Below are 19,238 nucleotides of genomic sequence, written 5' to 3'. Positions count from 1 at the left end.
GCATATATGTCGATGAGATTTTGTCCCCATTCGTCAGAGCTTTACCATCCTTCCTCAAGGATACTAAAGACACCCTCACCAGAATCCAAGAGATCAATGTTTCCACTACTACACTAATAGCCACCATAGATGTAGAGTCCCTCTACACTAATATTAAACACGAGCTTGGCTTAAAAGCAGTTCAGCACTTTCTGAACACAAAAGGTACACAGTTTCATGCACACAACAATTTCACAATTTCTCTTCTTCAATTTCTTCTCACGCACAACTATTTTCTTTTTGATGGTAAATTTTACCACCAACTCAAAAGGCACAGCTATGGGCACAGTTTGTGCACCCATATACGCCAACTTATTTTTGGGGTGGTGGGAAGACACATTAATTTTTAATGAGGACCTACTTTTTTTCACTAGTCACATTTTGTTTTGGGGTAGGTATATAGATGATATACTAGTTTTTTGGGATGGTGACAAGACACTTTTTCTTTATTTCATGGGTATCCTCAATAATAACACCATTGGGATGCATTTCACTCACCAAATACACACCAATCAAATCAATTTCCTTGACCTTCAGATCTCTTTGGACTCTGGTGGGAGTGTCCACACTAACATTTACCGCAAGGAAACAGCCACAAATAGCTTCCTTCACTGGGGGAGCTTTCACCCACCAGCCCTCAAAAAAGGGATACCAATAGGACAATACCTTAGAACCAGGAGGAATTGCTCAGACGAACAAATTTTCCAACAAGAATGCGATACCCTCTTTAAAAAATGTACGGCTCGAGGATACCCCAAAAAGACCTTACATAGGGCATATGCCAGAGCTAGGGCAGTCTCGAGAGACAAACTCCTATATGGAAACAAACATCTAGTTAAAAACAAAGACAAACACCCTTCTACTATCAGATGCATTGGAAATTTTGACACCTGCTCTCCTCATTTCTAATATACTGCGGAAACATTGGTCCATTTTACAAGCAGACCCTGACCTAGCTGAGGTCATTTCTGATAGTCCCAGTATCACATATCGACGCGGCAAGAACCTTCGGGAACATCTCACGCACAGTCATTACACCACAACATCTATTCCTCGTAAGATCTGGCTTCCGCCACCTACTATAGGCTCATACCCATGTGGCAGATGTACCTTCTGCCCGTATATGTCAAAAATCTAAATCTTTAACAACCCGGTGGACGGTAAACAATACACCATCAGGCAATTCATCAACTGCCAGAGTAGCGGTGTCATATATGCCGCCATATGTCCATGCCCAAAACTCTACATTGGTAAGACCGTTCAACGGCTATGAAGAAGGATCTCAAAGCATATTAGTACCATCAACACACGAGAAGACACACCACTTTCCAGGCATATCAGATACTTCCATCAAGAAAATGTTAATTCTCTTAAATTCTGGGGCATTACACAAGTTAAACTAGGTCCTAGGGCCGGTAATTTAGACAAAAAATTACTACAAGAAGAAGCACGCTGGATACATAGACTTAGTTCTCTTAGCCCTAATGGTCTAAACCAGGGGTCTCAAACTCGGCCGGGTAAGTGGGCCGCATATAGAAAAAATGGGAAGTTGACGGGCCGCATTACTTTCAAATTTGATACAATACAAAATTATTGTTAATCAATTAGTTATTTGAACTACTATAACACTATATTACTAGAATAATAACACTACATTACTATAATAATAGCGCTAGGTTTAAAATTTGAGATATTTCTCCACGTGCTTATTTCAACAACCCAGCTTTCCAGTTTAAGTGTCGCTAAATGCAGTACGGCGGCTCAGTTAGCACACATGTCAAGATTGGGCAGCCCCTTTTTAGATAGTGCCGCAGTGCCCTCTGTGGATAATGCAACACACCCCTAGATAAGGCCACAGTGCCCTCTGTAGATAAGGCCACAGTGCCCTCTGTAGATAAGGCCACAGTGCCCTCTGTAGATAAGGCCACAGTGCCCTCTGTAGATAATGCAACACACCCCTAGATAATGCCGGTGTCCTCTTCAGATACTGTCACACACCCACTTGTAAATAATGCCACAGTGCCCTCTGTAGAGGCTGCCACAGTGCCCTCTGTAGAGGCTGCCACAGTGCCCTCTGTAGAGGCTGCCACAGTGCCCTCTGTAGAGGCTGCCCCAGTGCCCTCTGTAGAGGCTGCCCCAGTGCCCTCTGTAGAGGCTGCCCCAGTGCCCTCTGTAGAGGCTTCCCCAGTGTCCTCTGTAATGGCTGCCCCAGTGCCCTCTGTAGAGGCTGCCCCAGTGCCCTCTGTAGAGGCTGCCCCAGTGCCCTCTGTAGAGGCTGCCCCAGTGATGTCAGGGGCTTGCCCAGAGCTGGAGTCCCAGGCAGAGCGCTAGTAGGCTCTTCCTGGGACTCCAGCTGTGCTCCTGACATCACTGGGACTCCTGCTCTGGGGAAGCCCCTGACATGATTGTCGATGTATGAACAGCGATGTCAGAGGCTTCCCCAGAGTCCCGGAGCAGAGCCGATAATACCGCTCTGCCCGGGACTCCGCTCTGGGGAAGACCCTGACACACTATCCATATATGGGCAGCGATGTCAGGGAATTCCACAGAGTCCCGGAGCAGAGCCGACACCAGCGCTCTGCTCGGGACTCCAGTTCTGGGGAAGCCCCAGACATCGCTATTCATATGTGGAAAGCGATGTCAGGGAATTCCACAGAGTCCAGGAGCAGAGCCGACACCAGCGCTCTGCTCCGCTCTGGGCAAGACCCTGACACACTGTCCATATATGGGCAGCGATGTCAGGGAATTCCACAGAGTCCCGGAGCAGAGCCGACACCAGCGCTCTGCTCGGGACTCCGGCTCTGGGGAAGCCCCAGACATCGCTGTTCATATGTGGACAGCGATGTCAGGGAATTCCACAGAGTCCAGGAGCAGAGCCGACACCTTCGCTCTGCTCCGCTCTGGGCAAGACCCTGACACACTGTCCATATATGGACAGCGATGTCAGGGAATTCCAGAGTCTCGGAGCAGAGCCGATACTAGCGGCTCTGTGTCCTGCGGGCCGCAGATGACAGCTCCAGGGGCCGCATGCGGCCCGCGGGCCGCACATGCTTGAGACCCCTGGTCTAAACGAAGGTTTCACCTTTGCTGCCTTTTTATAGTTCTCTTTATAGTTCTCCCTACTAATCTATTAATAAGTTTCCCCCAACTATTCATTCATCCAATACCATCACAGTCACTGGTACTGTTGATCACTAATTACTACTTACTATCCTACTATCATGTGATACAATTTTCTAAAAAACATATTAACACATATATACATCAGCACACCTTCCTAAGCAGACCTAACATTAGGTTTATAATCTACTGTTCCTGTACAATTTGAAACTAACATAATCTTTCCCTTCCTCTTATAGATGTCATCACGTTTGGGATACTATTCTCGGTATCTCCAACCAACATCATCGTCTCCAAATCTATGCACACATTTCTATAATTAAATAAAGTAGCCCTACAATATGTAGGAAAATCCAGACGTAATAAGGTAGTTATACTACACGTAGGTAAACCTATACATAGCTGACAATGCATAGCATGTTCGTACACACTACGCTTTACCTAATTGCAGCGTTTCTTGATGATGACAGCGGTCCTCCCAAACTTCTTAATTCTATTACCTGATCTGACTACGGCACGCATGCGCCAAAATTGATATTCGATCCTAACAATGGCCACATTCACATCATCATCCTTATATGGATACACATATTTTGCAACTGGCTATTTTCAAATAAATACTCCTACCATTATTGAGTAAAATTAAGACGCAGCTGGTAATACACAATGCGCCTGTACACACAGCGCATCTCTCAGCTCCCGTCACGTCTTTCGATGATGACAGCGGTCCTCTGAAATCTCCAAACTCTATCACTCAACTTGATTATGATACGCATGCGCCAAGAACGACATCTGATTGGACAACGGCCATCTCACCGTATAGGCCGGTCCTCATGTCAGTCAAACACAGTGAAGGCTCGACCCTCTCTACAATTTCTATTGGCCGCTCACTGGGGACGACACACCGCAGTAGGTGTGTCCCCCCACTATATTAGGAAGAGGAAATCGCACGCGCGAGTAATAGCCCTGAAATTATCCCCTGAGGACGCTGCTGAAGCAGTGAAACATGTCGGGGGGGGGGGGGGGCTAGCGCCTTTTTAATAATCATTGCCGGTTTAACCATTGAACTTTACCACTGTGTGACACTAGAGGCTTTTCCAGCAGTCTGCTGCTGCCGACCATGCCTGCCACACTTTACTCATGAGATCTTAACACACACCAGATCTCAAATGTCAGACTAACCGACTCTGAATTTCTTTTAATTCAATTCAATATTGTATAACTATCTATTTTCTCTGCTGCATCCTGATTCTAAATTAAACAATAAAAGTTATATTTTAATGAATGCAACAATTCTATAGCAGCTGGGAAATTGGGATTCTTTTGTGCCCTGCACATCTATTTGTTTGCCTCTAAATTACTTCAGACCCCAGACAAGACCACTAAATTAATTCAGACCCCGGACCCCTAAATTCATTTTAACCCCTTATCAGACCCATTCATTAATTCAGTACTCAGACCCCTAATTAAATTCAGACCCCAGGCCAGACCCCCACATTACCTCAGACCAGACCCCTGGATACATTTTAGACCCCAGAACCCTTCATTGCTTTAGACCCCTAGAAACTTTCATTACTACAGACTCCATAACCTAAAATATTCAGACCCCAGACAAGACCCCTCCATATACTTCCTATCATCGCTCCTCTTCAGGCCCGAGCTCCTCCGCACACAGGATTGTAACGCTGATCACGTCAGGCCGTTGTGTGCGCCGCCAAAGACTACGTCCTGCCGCTGTCCAGATACAGCGGTGTCCGGAGCGATAGAGGAGCCCGGGGCGAGGAGAGGTGAGTAGAACCGGCTGTGTTTTATTGCATCAATCCTATAGATATCAGCTGATTAAAGAAAAAATGGCGCTGTTGTTTGTGGAAGGGATCCTTAGTGTAGGCATTCCTCTGAAACGTGGTACAAATCTCTCCTGTCCTGACTATTTGCTACATTGTGTTAGCGCAGATTAGTGTCAGTCTGGAGTCCAGCCTGTTTGGAATGTCTGTGCGGAATACAACTGTAGCAAACTCTCAACTGTGAGAAATATCAGGTCTGTACAGGTTTCCAGCCTCTAGATACAATATTTCCATTCACTGACAACAAGCAGACATCTTAAAAAAATGGTGTTTGGGAGGAATCCTGAAGAGCTGATATTTTATCAGTCAGACCAGTGTCCCCTCCAAGTCACCGGGACCACTACAGTGCATAGCCCCTTCTATATATCGTATTACGTCACTAGTACATTACAATACAACGTTATAATACAGACTGCAAGGACCCATTATCCACTTTACCTGCCCAGGACCTTAACCATCCTTCTTTGAATCAACACACCAACACCTTCTTTATGGAAATGTGGAAGTGGCCACAGCTTTATTCTTATTTACAAACATCGGCATGAAGACATATATATATATTTATTTCTCTCTCCTCCTGAAATGCCGATGCTCCCTGTCTCCATCAGGCATGTAGGGTACTACCTCCGTCTTCATCTGCCGTACTTTCCGCCAGCTGTGACATCTACGAAAAAAAACAGAAAAAACGCCAGAACAAGAATATCACCGTAGAAAAATCTTTCAAAAAACAAAACCAAAAACAAAACCAAAACCACCAGGGGAGGGAGGGCGGGTGTTTCTTCCACTGCAGCTTGAAGGTAAGAGGGGTTTCTGCTCCAAACCCCTGCCTTATATCTTCTTAACCACGCCCCTCTTACTCCTTGTTAACCAATCCTGGTCCTGGGCATTATTTTAAACCGTTCCATCCTTTCTTAACCCCTTGCAGTCCCTGACACTCTCCCTAGGCGCTTCAGTGTCTGCAAGACTGCAAGGACCCATTATCCACTTTACCTGCCCAGGACCTTAACCATCCTTCTTTGAATCAACACACCAACACCTTCTTTATGGAAATGTGGAAGTGGCCACAGCTTTATTCTTATTTACAAACATCGGCATGAAGACATATATATATATTTATTTCTCTCTCCTCCTGAAATGCCGATGCTCCCTGTCTCCATCAGGCATGTAGGGTACTACCTCCGTCTTCATCTGCCGTACTTTCCGCCAAGAAGGGGAACTGAGAAACCTACTCAGTCCCCCGACCACCCCCACCAAGCAACGCCAACCCTCTCTCGGCACCATCCAAGAGGTCCAATAAAAAGATATCGAGCCCGATATCATTCAGATGCACTCCATCCGGCGCCAGCAAATCTGCATTATCCCCCTCCAGGGACTGGTGTCGCAACCCGATCCCCCCTATAGAGCGAATGAACCGCGACACCCGCACATTAATTAGCTTGCGCACTCTCTCCAACACTGCCATGTTCCTCGCTCCTCGCCACACCGTGCGCGCCACTATCTCAGACCAAACTACCACGCAACGGGCGAACAGGTCCTGAAAACGCGCCAAATCCGTCCGTATAAATGACAATAACTCGGCTATTTTTACTTGGCCGATATCATTTCCACCAGCATGTATTGTCAGGACAACAGGTCCGTACGTGTGCCTTGTAACTGCCACTACTTCTGGCAGTAACTGCACCCACCGTAATCCCCGGACACCTCTCCAATGGACGTCGGCCTGTGAGAGGCCCAAATTCAGACCTAACGGCCTCCGTCCCGCTCGAACCGCTGCCCAATGCACGTACGAATGCCCCAAGATCCACACTTGGGGGCGCCGCGACCCTAACAAAGAAATTAAGCTACATTCCGGTCAAATGAAGATACAGGCAGGATTAACATAACACTCCATATAAAACAAGGAAGGAAAACAGGGGTGGGGGGGGGGGGTGAAGGGGGCGACATTTTTACTATAAAAATTTCCAGCTTACACACTCTTTAAAACCAAATCCGGTCGCACATATGACTTATAGCTATTAGACCGCCATCTACCCAGACTCATGATAGCCGCCGAATCCAAGCCCAAGGCATCCGCCTCAGTTGCCGCCCCTATCCTAAACGAATGTGTACCAAACTCGCCCGGTGGCAAACCCAGGTACCTCAGACCGGCCTTAAAAATCGCCTCAAATTGAAAACGCGACATTGCGGATCCATCCTGATGGATCAAGAATTGAGCCCCGGGCACTCGGACCAACACGAATTCCTGGACCCATTTTACCGGGCAATACTGCCCCCCAATCCTCCCAATCGACAGCCAAGCCCCCCTCCCTACCATGTCAGTCTTTGACCTCCGCGCACAGACCCTGAGAGAATCTCCCAACGTCACTACATCCGATCCGAGAAGACCACCGCTTGCCCCCACGCTGTGCGGAACCAGCACACTAACCCGTAATGCGGCAAAGAAAGCCAAAGAAAACGCCGCGCCGAACAAGGACACTTCATATTCATCCTGACACACAAAACATAAAACGGCTAGAAGCCGACCCAAAAGCGAAAAAGATACTGGCCGCCTCGTGTCCCTGGAACACGCCTCTTTTTTCCACCCTTTTAAAGACTGCCGAACTACAAATTCTTTTGTAACATCTCTGCATCCCCACAATTTTAACATAAAGGCCACCCCTGCTAAAAACTTGCTCGCCGTGGCCGCACTACCCCCTTCCTGACGTATTTGTACCAAACTTGCTAACGTGACGTCCAGGTGACACCCATCCTGTGATGGGAAGTTACTCCCCGCAATCTCAAACCACCGATCCCACGCTCTGCAATGACTCTTCCAAGTCGCCGGTACCACCGAACCCCTCAACAGCCTCATAAGTTGTCCTTGACCAGGGCCCATAAGTGAAGGGGGGGGGGACACCCCTTCTGCCAAAGCTGCCGGGTGCAATTCCCGAAACCGGGACATCTGTGAACGAGACAAAGCATCAGCCATCACATTACGGACTCCCGGAACATGTTTCGCACGAAACCACACATTCAAACGCAAACACTTCAAAACCAACCGTCTTAATAAAGCTAATACCGGCAATGAACTAGACGACAACCCGTTCACCGCATGCACCACCGCCATGTTGTCTGTCCAAAATACAATCCTCTTATTCACCATCACGCTACCCCACAACTCTATTGCAACTATAATAGGAAACAATTCCAATAGCGTCAAATTACGTAAAACTCCCAAATCACTCCAATGCAAGGGCCAAGGGGACCTACACCAACTTCGGCCCAAAATTGCTCCAAAACCATCACTTCCGGCTGCATCCGTAAACAATTCCAAGTCTACATTAGACAACTCCGCGTCCTGACACACCGACCTCCCATTAAACGAACTCAAAAACGAATGCCAGACAAACAAATCCTTCTTCATCCAAGAGGTTACCCGGATAAAATGATTTGGCTTCGAGATACCTCTAGTGGCTAAAGACAAACGCCTAGAGAAAACACGACCCATTGGAATTATACGACAAGCAAACACCAGCAATCCCATTAACGACTGTAACTGTTTTAACGTCACTTTTTTCGACCCCATGACCTGGTCAACTTGCGTCACTAGCCTTGCCAATTTATCATCGGGCAAGCGAAAAATCATCCGCTCGCTATCCATTTCGATACCCAAAAATGACAAAACAGTTAAAGGACCTTCCGTCTTATCTTCGGAAATAGGTACACCGAAACGCGACATCACCTGTCGAAACACTCAGCAACGTGCTGCACAACCCAGAGCCCCCCGGGCCTACAAAAAGAAAATCATCCAGATAATGAATGACCGAGTCACAACCTGACTCCAAACGAACTACCCATTCTAAAAATGACGCAAACATTTCAAAGTAACTGCATGATATTGAACAACCCATTGGAAGGCACATATCCACATAAAACCCTTTATCTAAACAACAACCCAGCAGGTGAAAACACTCCGGATGAACCGGCAGCAAACGAAAGGCCGCTTCAATATCAGATTTAGCTAACAACGCCCCCTGTCCAGCCGCCTGTACCAGCCTTACTGCAACATCGAAAGACGTATACGAAACCGCCGCCTCCGCCCTAGAAATACCGTCGTTAACAGAACCACCGCGAGGAAAGGAAAGGTGATGAATCAGCCTAAACTTTCCTCGTTCCTTCTTTGGAACTAAACCAAGGGGGGGAAACTCGCAGATTCGTATACGGCGGCTCGCTGAATGGACCTGCCATTCTCCCTAATTCCACTTCTTTCGCCAATTTTAGCCGCGCAATGCCCACATTCTCATTGATCGACTTCAAATTGTCAGCCAATGACAATGTCGCAGAATATTCAAAAGGAATCTCAAAACCAAACGAAAACCCGCTAGTGAGCACCTCTGCTTCCCGCCTCCTGTGGTACCGCTCTAACCATGGGCCCATCTCGAGAACGTTCACCGGCGTTCTCCGCTGCGCCGGAAGGAGGTGCCTTAACCGGCTGCTTACCTCTCCGGAAACACCGGAGCGCCGCATGAGCGCCCCCACAGATGGAGCATTCATGTCGGAATTTGCACGTGGCAAAGAAACGACAGTGGCCCTCGTTGTAGAGCCAACAGGCACCCGTGGGCCTAGCGGCCGCAACTCCGGGGGCGGGGCCCGGAGCTGCGGCCGCACTGGGAAAGGGGCGTTGTTGCCTGCTCCCTTGCGCTAAGATAAGCTGCAACCACACGTCCGTTGCCTTCGTCGCCCAAATAATATCAGGCGACAAAGCCAAACGACGCCGAAATTCTTCATCATATCGCCACCAGGCCGCACCACCGTGCAGCCTGTGGGCGCTGAAAATTTTGTCAAAATAGACAAACAACTCGGCCCCTTTCCCAGGATAGCGTTGGCAAATAACATGAGCCAGTGTAGCGTAACACTGTACCCAGTTGCCAAATGTTTCGCGACTTTCGCTTTCCTATCTGAACCTCTCTCAAAACCCCGCTCCTTGTCGACAGTCACCTGCTCCACCGAGACCAAGGACCAAATATCCACAAATTCATTCCTCCAAATCTTGTCCTTGATCTCAGCTGACAAATGAGTCCCGAGAGGAGCGACTCCACAAAACAATGAATCTCTAAACGTCAAACTAGCTAAAGCATTCTCTTTCTCAGACGGGGGCATAGCTCCCTCTGGTGGCACCGAGGGACACAACGTTCCCTCATTCACTTTTAACCCAGCCACCACGGCTTTTAAAACAGAAATCAAATCCGCACCCGATGCAATAGATTTATTAAGCCATGCGTCACCGCAGGCCGACTCACCGCTCCCAGAGGTCCCACCGACTCCAGAGGGTCCTTCAGCCACTTGCCGCGGCACTGGAACCACGGCCTGCACCTCCTCCACCGGCCCGGCGGGAGGGACAACCTGGGACAGCTGCTCCTGATCCACCGACAAGCGCTGCACCTCCCGGCGTCGACTGCGTCTCTGCGGCCGTGATGATCTCCGCGACGACCTCCTCCACGATCCTGACGATGCAGACGTCGTCGCCGACGAGGAGGAGAATCCATCGCTGGAAGACGAGGAATACCGCCGACCACGCCTCTTCACGTCACCCGATCTGTGACGTCTATGATGGCCGTGCCAGCGATGTCCTCCAGCCCGGCGTTTCCTCCCTCGCCTGGAACGCTCCCTTCTTGGACCTGCAGGAGAAAAAGATGACAAGGCAGGAGAAGGGCAAATCGAGTCCAAAACACCCTCGACCCCATCTTTCCTAGCACACTCCCCCCCTGGCCTTAACCCATGCTGACAGGGGCCCGGGGGGGACCGGGGTGGAGAAGCGACAGGCACCGCAGAAGCCCCCGCCCCCTGGCTGGGCTGTTTGCTCACCGCCCGCTTCCCCGAACCCGCCGCCATCTTCTTTTTATGTGAGCCGCCATCTTGTTTCCTGGCCGCACTGCGCCTGCCAGGACGTCCCGCCCCTGTTCTCCCCGCCGCCAATTCTGGCTGCGCAGAGAACAGCACGGGGAAAGATGGCGCCGACCCCGGCTGCACACAGGCACCAGAAGCAAGTCCCAGCTCCTGTGAACATGCCGCATGGTAAGCAACCATGTCGGACCAATCACCTGTGTCCGCCATATTCACCCCACTGTCACGAAAATCGACCGCTGCCACCGCGCCCGCATCAGCAGCTCGAGGCGGGTTGTACCGAGCCCGTGCCGGTTTAACAGCCGCCCTCTTACCGCCATGGGGAAGGACGCCAGCGCGACGAGTGGGCGGGGGGGAGGGGGGCACTATGTCGACCGACGAAGCACCCGTCGACATAGGCCTAGGGGACCTGCTGGGACCACCGCATGACTGTGCAGCAGTCACAGCACCCCTCATAGCAACGGGGCTAGGGCTCAGTCGAACCGGAGGGCGTGTAACGCGCTGCGGCCTACCTCGAGTAGCCGCTCCCGACTGCTCCGTGCCGCGCTCTGGAACTCGCTTCTCTCCTTCCTCCAACAGGGATTCCAGCCAGGCAGGTCCCTCCGACGCTACCCGCTGTGCCACCTTCCGCAACAGTTCTTCTGCCATCTTCTTGAAAGAACACGCTCTGAATCTCCACAGCAGCAGCAAAGGTGTTTCTTCCACTGCAGCTTGAAGGTAAGAGGGGTTTCTGCTCCAAACCCCTGCCTTATATCTTCTTAACCACGCCCCTCTTACTCCTTGTTAACCAATCCTGGTCCTGGGCATTATTTTAAACCGTTCCATCCTTTCTTAACCCCTTGCAGTCCCTGACACTCTCCCTAGGCGCTTCAGTGTCTGCAACACTGCAAAGGAGAGGAGCTGTCAGGAAAAGCAATGAGGTCGAGAAATAGGAATAATGGGAAAGTGTGTACAATGCTGAGTGGGTCCATACACTCTAGACACATGAAGATGAGGGCAGGACCTCTGTATACAGCAGATAGTGTGCAGAGAGGGGACGGACGCACGCGCGCGCGCGCGCGCACGCACGCACGCACGCACGCACGCACGCACGCACGCACACACACACACACACTCTATTAAAGAGATACAAGTCTCAGCATGCACTGCTGGAATACAATACCCCACTCTATGATCCCGTAGCTTGTATGGCATAGACATGACTGGGACAGATGCCACCTGACAGGCGTGACTCACCTGGCGCGCTGAGAATTGTCGGGGCCGCCTCTTGGTGTTGGCGGTCGGTGTACACGGCTCCGGGGCGCTCTCCTCCATGTCAGGAGCGAAGTGTGCGGGACAAGTGCAGAGCGCCCTGCAGCCACTAGAGGGCGAGGAGGAGGTGCTGACAACGCTGCGGCTGATGGACGCTTCATAAAGTATATATGCTGCTCCACAAGGTATATATGCAGCTTCCCATTCCCATACAGTGGCGTAGCTATAGGGGTCGCAGTTGCGACCGGGCCCCTAAGCTTGGGGGGCCCACGGGCCCCCGTTGCCGTACAGCATTTTTTCTAACTAAATCTTCTGTGCCGTGAAGCCGGCACTTCCGGGTTACGGTCACATGGTACACTTAGTGTACCATGTGACCGTGTTGTCACGTGACACGGCTTCCAGACAGCGCAGAAGAGTCGGTGCGGAGGACTCCAGGTAAGCTGCAGTGTAATGTATTGTGTTGTAACGTTATGTATTGTAATGTAATGTATGTGATGCCTTGTAATGTATTAATAGTGTTGTATGCAGTGGAGAGGGGGGAGCGTTAAATCACAGCCCCCCCCTCCTCCACCGCAAACTGCACAATACGGTATAGTACACATGAGTGTATGAGAGCGGGGCTGCGGCTGTGTAATACAGTCACTGCCCCGCTCCTGAGTCCTAACATGGCCGTCAGGATGATGTGATGCGGCCGGCGCTGCACTAATGAGCGTCGGCACTGAAGACAGAACATGGTGGGCGCGCTACAAAACACCCCCATGTTCTGTCCTCAATGCCTGAACCGCCGCTCATTAGTGCAGCGCCGGCCGCATCTCCACATGCTGACCGCGCGCGCACTTATATCAGGAGCGGGGCAATGGCTGTATTACACAGCTGCAGCCCCGCTCTATAACGGCGGAGATCAGAGAAACCGCTCATCTCCGCCGCTATTCTCCTGAATGCTGCGATCAAAGCTGACTGCAGCATTCAGGGGAAAATGAGAAGGGGGGATGCCCCTGGATCGCGTCACAGGGAATCACTGTGATGCGATTAAGGGACATACCATATATGGGCAGACAGCCCAGGGTCTGTTGAAGGACCCCAGGGCTGTCCTACCATATTTCCTGTTGTTAGGGCATACTGAGGTATGTCCTAACAACTGCCTGTCTACTATCCGTACACAGGCTAATGTACTGGCATATAGCTATAGGCCAGTACATTGAAGTTTAAAAATAAAATAAAAACAAAGTAATGTTAAATAAAAAAAATACACATTCACCTTTTTTATAATACACATTAAAATAAGTCTCAATACATAAAACATACACATAATCGGTATTGGCGCGCCCGTAATAACCTGCACAACAATTTTTTTGCATCATTTATGATGTGTACTCTGTAAAAAATAAAAATAAAAATTGCTTTCCATCACTTAGGCCCCATTCACACGACCGTGCCCGCAATCAGGGCCCGCGATTGCGGGCACGGCCGGCCGCCGACTGCCACCCGCATTTTCGGGCCGTGCTCCCATACAAAGTATGGGAGAACGGCCCGCAAAATGCAAAAGGACGGACATGTTCCATAATTTTCGGAACATTTCTACGGCACGGACACCCATCCGTAGCGCTAAAAGTGAATCGAGGTTATTTACGGTCGTGTGCATGGGGCCTAATTGTTTGGCACAAGGTGCGATGATGAATTTAACCTCCATGTGCCTCATATTAATAGTAATTAACCCCATCATGTACCTTACATATTAGCCCATTATGGCTGAGAAACATGATGGGTTAATTACTATTAATGTGAGGCACATTCAAAATTCATCATCACACCTCGTGCCTCACATCAGAAAATGGAAGAACTTTTTTTTAATTTTTATTACTGTTGGCAAAGTAAACGAAGTATCGGTATCGAAGTCCAAATTTTGGTATCGTGACATCCCTACACTGTGGGTCGCGTCCCCCTGGGGGTTCGTGAGTCACTCACCGAGGTCGCGGTTCCAATCAATGCTGGAGCAAGGAGCTGACATCTCCTTGATCCAGCATTCCCTGTGCCGTGAGCGGCTCGACGCAGGCAGGCGGGATGTAGCGACATCAGGGCCGCCATCAGGGGGGTATTAGGGGTAGTGGTGTGAGGGGCCCGGCCAAACCTAATTGAAAGGGGGGCCCGGCAACTGCCTCGACATTCTTTTGGTAGGAAAAAACGGGCCCCTGCAATGGGGCCCGTTTTTTTCACCAAAAGAATGTCGTGAGCTGCTGCTGCTGCGGGCCCCCTCCCCTCGTCATGGGGGGCCGTCAAACCGTCCGCCCGCGCGCGCGCACCCGATCGCGCGCACAAGGAAATTCCCGCGCGTGCGCACTCGCGAGCGCGCATCCACGAACGCCCGCACTGGAGACCGCCCCCGCGCGCACCCGCGATCGACCGCGCGCGCACCCGCGAACGAAGCGAGCGGCCGCGCGCGCACCCGCGAACGAAGCGCGCGCAGCCGCGGACACACATGGACAAAACTTACCTGGAGCCTGGCTGGAGGTGAAGGACTGGACGTCTGGACGTCTGGACCGAAGACCTCCCCTGGAAGACATCGCCGGAAGAGGACTGGAGTGGGAGCAGCTCTTCTGACACAGTGAGTAAATTATCTCAAAGTGCTGTTTATGTATGGCCCTGTTCACACAGTATTTTGCAGTCAAAAAAAAATCTGCCTCAAAATTCCTTAAAGAATTTTGAGGCAGATTTTGACCTGCCCACACTATCTTGCCGCGTTGTTTTGCTGCGTTTTTTGCTCGCGGTGATTGAGGACAGCAGACAAAAAACGCAGCGAAAAATGCATTTTCTGCCTCCCATTGATTTCGATGGGAGGTCAGAGGCAGAACCGCGGCAAGAAAGGACGTGCTGCTTTTTCTTTTTTCCGCAACTGGCTCCCATTGATTTCAGATTAAATCAATGGGAGGCGGTTTTGGAAGTTGTTTGGTGCTGATTCTGACGCAGCGTCCGAGTCAATATCAAAGCCCAAAAACTCTGTGAACTGGGCCTTATTGTTAGGGCTTATTCAGACGAACGTGTAATACGTCCGTGCAACGTGTGTGATTTTCACGCGCCTCGCACGGACCTATGTTACTCTACGGGGCCGTGCAGACTGTCAGTGATTTTCACGCAGCGCGAGTCCGCTGCGTAAAACTCACGACATGTCCGATATTGGTGCATTGTTCGCGCATCACGCACCCATTGAAGTCAATGGGTGCGTGAAAATCACGCCCAGCACTTCCGCAGCCGTATAAACTATGAATGAAAACAGAAAAGCACCGCGTGCTACAAACATACAAACAGAGTGTCATAATGATGGCGGCTGCGCGAAAATCACGCAGCCGCGCATCATACGCTGCTGACACACGGAGATGTTATGGACCTTTTGCATGCGCAAAACGCCACGTTTTTTGCGCGTGCAAAAAGCACACGCTTGTGTGAATCCGGCCTTAGGGTAGGAACACACTAGGCATGAACACTGCGGATTTTATGCAACACATTTTATTGTGGATAATCCGCAGCGTATTACAGTCGCAGCAGAGTGCATGAGATTTGAACAAATCTCATCCACACGCTGCAAAAATAATGGACCTGCCGTGTGGCTTTTTAAGCCGCAGCGTGTCAATGTATTCTGTGGGATCGCTGCTCCTCTGTTGCGGAAATGCTGCGGTTCTGCCGCAAAAATCACACGAGAGAAGAAAAAAAAGGTACTTTTTTAAATTGATAAAGTTTAGACTTACCCCGGCCGTAGTCCTGGTGACGCGATCCTCTATTCTTAGCGCAGCTCGGCCTCCTGTCATGACGTTTCATCCCATGTGACTGCTGCAGCGGTCACATGGTCTACAGCGTCATCCCAGGAGGCGGGGCTACGTTCAGAAGAGAGAGATGCGTCACCAGGACTACCGGCCGGGGCAAGTCTAAACTTTTTTTTCCCTGCAGGATTCCCGCAGCGGACACGCCTCACGAAACCTGCGCCACTATTTGGTGCGGTTTTGCGGGCAGAATTCCCTGCGGCTACCGGGGCGGATAAGCTGTGGAGTTTTACTCAGCATATCCGCCTAGTGTGTTCCTTATGATGTCGCTCCTGGAGCTGCTGCCGGTCTCTAAATAGGCAGTTGGTCCAGTAGAATTTGGAATTATTTTTTTTTGTGAACCAGCTTAAAAAAATACAAAACTTTTGTGTTAGGGCCTGTTCACATCACCGTTCGCTTCCGTTCCGGGGTTCCGTCTGAGGTTTCCGTCGGGTGAACCCCGCAACGGAAAGTGAAAGTGATAGCACAGCTTCCGTTTCCATCACCATTAGCGCAGTCGACTGCGCTATTGATTCCGTCCGAAAACCAGCCGGAATGGTGACGAACCACCGCTCCGGGGTTCCGTCTGAGGTTTCTGTCGGGTGAACCCCGCAACGGAAAGTGAAAGTGACAGCACAGCTTCCGTTTCAGTCACCATTGATCTCAATGGTGACGGAAACATCGCTAATGGTTTCCGTTCGTCACCATTCCGGCTGGTTTTCGGACGGAATCAATAGCGCAGTCGACTGCGCTAATGGTGATGGAAACGGAAGCTGTGCTATCACTTTCACTTTCCGTTGCGGGGTTCACCCGACAGAAACCTCAGAAGGAACCCCGGAGCGGAAGCGAACAGTGATGTGAACAGGCCCTAACACAAAAGTTTTGTATTTTTTTAAGCTGGTTCACAAAAAAAAATAATTCCAAATTCTACTGGACCAACTGCCTATTTAGAGAGCGGCAGCAGCTCCAGGAGCGACATCATAAGGGACACACTAGGCGGATATGCTGAGTAAAACTACACAGCTTATCCGCCCCGGTAGCCGCAGGGAATTCCGCCAGCAAAACCGCACCAAATAGTGGCGCAGGTTTGGTGAGGCGTGTCCGCTGCAGGAATCCTGCAGGGAAAAAAAAGTTTAGACTTGCCCCGGCCGTAGTCCTGGTGACGCATCTCTCTCTTCTGAACGTAGCCCCGCCTCCTGGGATGACGCTGTAGACCATGTGACCGCTGCAGCAGTCACATGGGATGAAACATCATGACAGGAGGCCGAGCTGCGCTAAGAATAGAGGATCGCGTCACCAGGACTACGGCCGGGGCAAGTCTAAACTTTTTTTATAAATTTAAAAAAGTGCCTTTTTTTTTTTTCTCATTTGTGATTTTTGCGGCAGAACCGCAGCATTTCCGCAACAGAGGAGCGGCGATTCCACAGAATATACATTGACATGCGACTTAAAAAGCCAAAAAGCCACACTGCAGGTCCATTTTTTTTGCAGCGTGTGGATGAGATTTGTTCTAATCTCATCCACTCTGCTGCGACTGTGATACGCTGCGGATTTTCCACAATAAAATGTGTTGCATAAAATCCGCAGTGTTCATGCCTAGTTTGTTCCTACCCTAAGGCCGGATTCACACGAGCGTGTGCTTTTTGCGCGCGAAAAAAACGTGGCATTTTGCGCTTGCAAAAGGTCCATAACAGCTCTGTGTGTCAGCAGCGTATGATGTGCGGCTGCGTAATCTTCCCGCAGGCGCCATCATTATGACACTCTGTTTGTATGTTTGTAGCACGTGGTGCTTTTCTTTTTTCATTCACAGTTTATACTGCTGCGGAAGTGCTGGGCGTGATTTTCACGCACCCATTGACTTCAATGGGTGCGTGATGCTCGAACAATGCACAAATATCGGACATGTCGTGAGTTTTACGCAGCGGACACACGGACACACGCTGCGTGAAAATCACTGACAGTCTGCACGACCCCATAGAGTAACATAGGTCCGTGCGAGGCGCGTGAAAATCACGCACGTTGCACGGATGTATTACACGTTTGTCTGAATAAGCCCTAACAATAAGGCCCAGTTCACAGAGTTTTTGGGCCTTGATATTGACTCGGACACTGCGTCAGAATCAGCACCAAAAAACTTCCAAAACCGCCTCCCATTGATTTAATCTGAAATCAATGGGAGCCAGTCGCGGAAAAAAGAAAAAGCAGCACGTCCTTTCTTGCCGCGGTTCCGCCTCTGACCTGCCATCGAAATCAATGGGAGGCAGAAAATGCATTTTTCGCTGCGTTTTCTGTCTGCTGTCCTCAATCGCCGCAGGCAAAAAACGCGGCAAGATAGTGTGGGCAGGTCAAAATCTGCCTCAAAATTCGGTGCGCGGTTCCAGGCGGTCGCCGGTGCGCATGCGCGGGAGTTTGCGGGTGCGCGTGATCGGTCGCACGGGCGGCGGTGTTTGACAGCCCCCATGCTACCCAGGGCCGCCATCAGGGGGGGTATTAGGGGTACTGATGTGAGGACCCCGGCCAAACCTAATTGAAAGGGGGGCCCGCAGCTCATGACATTCTTTTGGTGAAAAAAACGGGCCCCATTGCAGGGGCCTGTTTTTTTTCTACCAAAGGCAAGTCGCGGCAGTTTGCCGGGCCCCCCTTTCAATTAGGTTTGGCTGGGCCTCTCACATCAGTACCCCTAATACCCCCCCTGATGGCGGCCCTGGGTACCATGATATAGTACTGGACGGAGTACCGTTAACAGGCGGTGCCACGGTAGGGGGGCCCAGAAAATGTAGCTGTAGGGGGCCCTGAAATTCCTGATGGCGGCCCTGAGCGACATCATCGCGCCTTCCTGCGCTGAGTCACTCATAGTACACACCGAAGGACACTGGAGGCGAAGGATCCTCCACTCGACGTGGGAACGGGAATAGGTAAGTAATTATGCACATATGGGGGCATTAAACTGTATGGGGGGGCTGATATTGGGGGCAGCTATGGGAGAATTAACTGTGTGGGGGCAGCTATGGGAGCATTAACTGTGTGGGGGCATTATACTATGGGGGCTGTTGGGCAAGGCGTCTGGGCATAGGAGCGCGCAGGGGTCTGATGATGATGGTGGTGCTGGGGAGGGGTAGGGGGGCCCAAGCTGAATTCTTGCACCCGGGCCCATGAGCCTTTAGCTACGCCCCTGTTCCCATAGTATATATATTGCTCCCTAAAGTATATATGCTCTTCTCCATAGTATACATATTACTCCCTAAAGTATATATGCTGCTCTCCATAGTATATATGCGGCTTCCCATAGTATATTTACTGCTCCCTAAAG

The sequence above is a fragment of the Rhinoderma darwinii genome, unplaced genomic scaffold (assembly GCF_050947455.1).
Source record: "Rhinoderma darwinii isolate aRhiDar2 unplaced genomic scaffold, aRhiDar2.hap1 Scaffold_739, whole genome shotgun sequence".
NCBI classification, from domain to species: domain Eukaryota; kingdom Metazoa; phylum Chordata; class Amphibia; order Anura; family Rhinodermatidae; genus Rhinoderma; species Rhinoderma darwinii.
The sequence above is the reverse complement of the archived record's forward strand: the minus strand, read 5'-3'. Positions refer to the sequence as shown.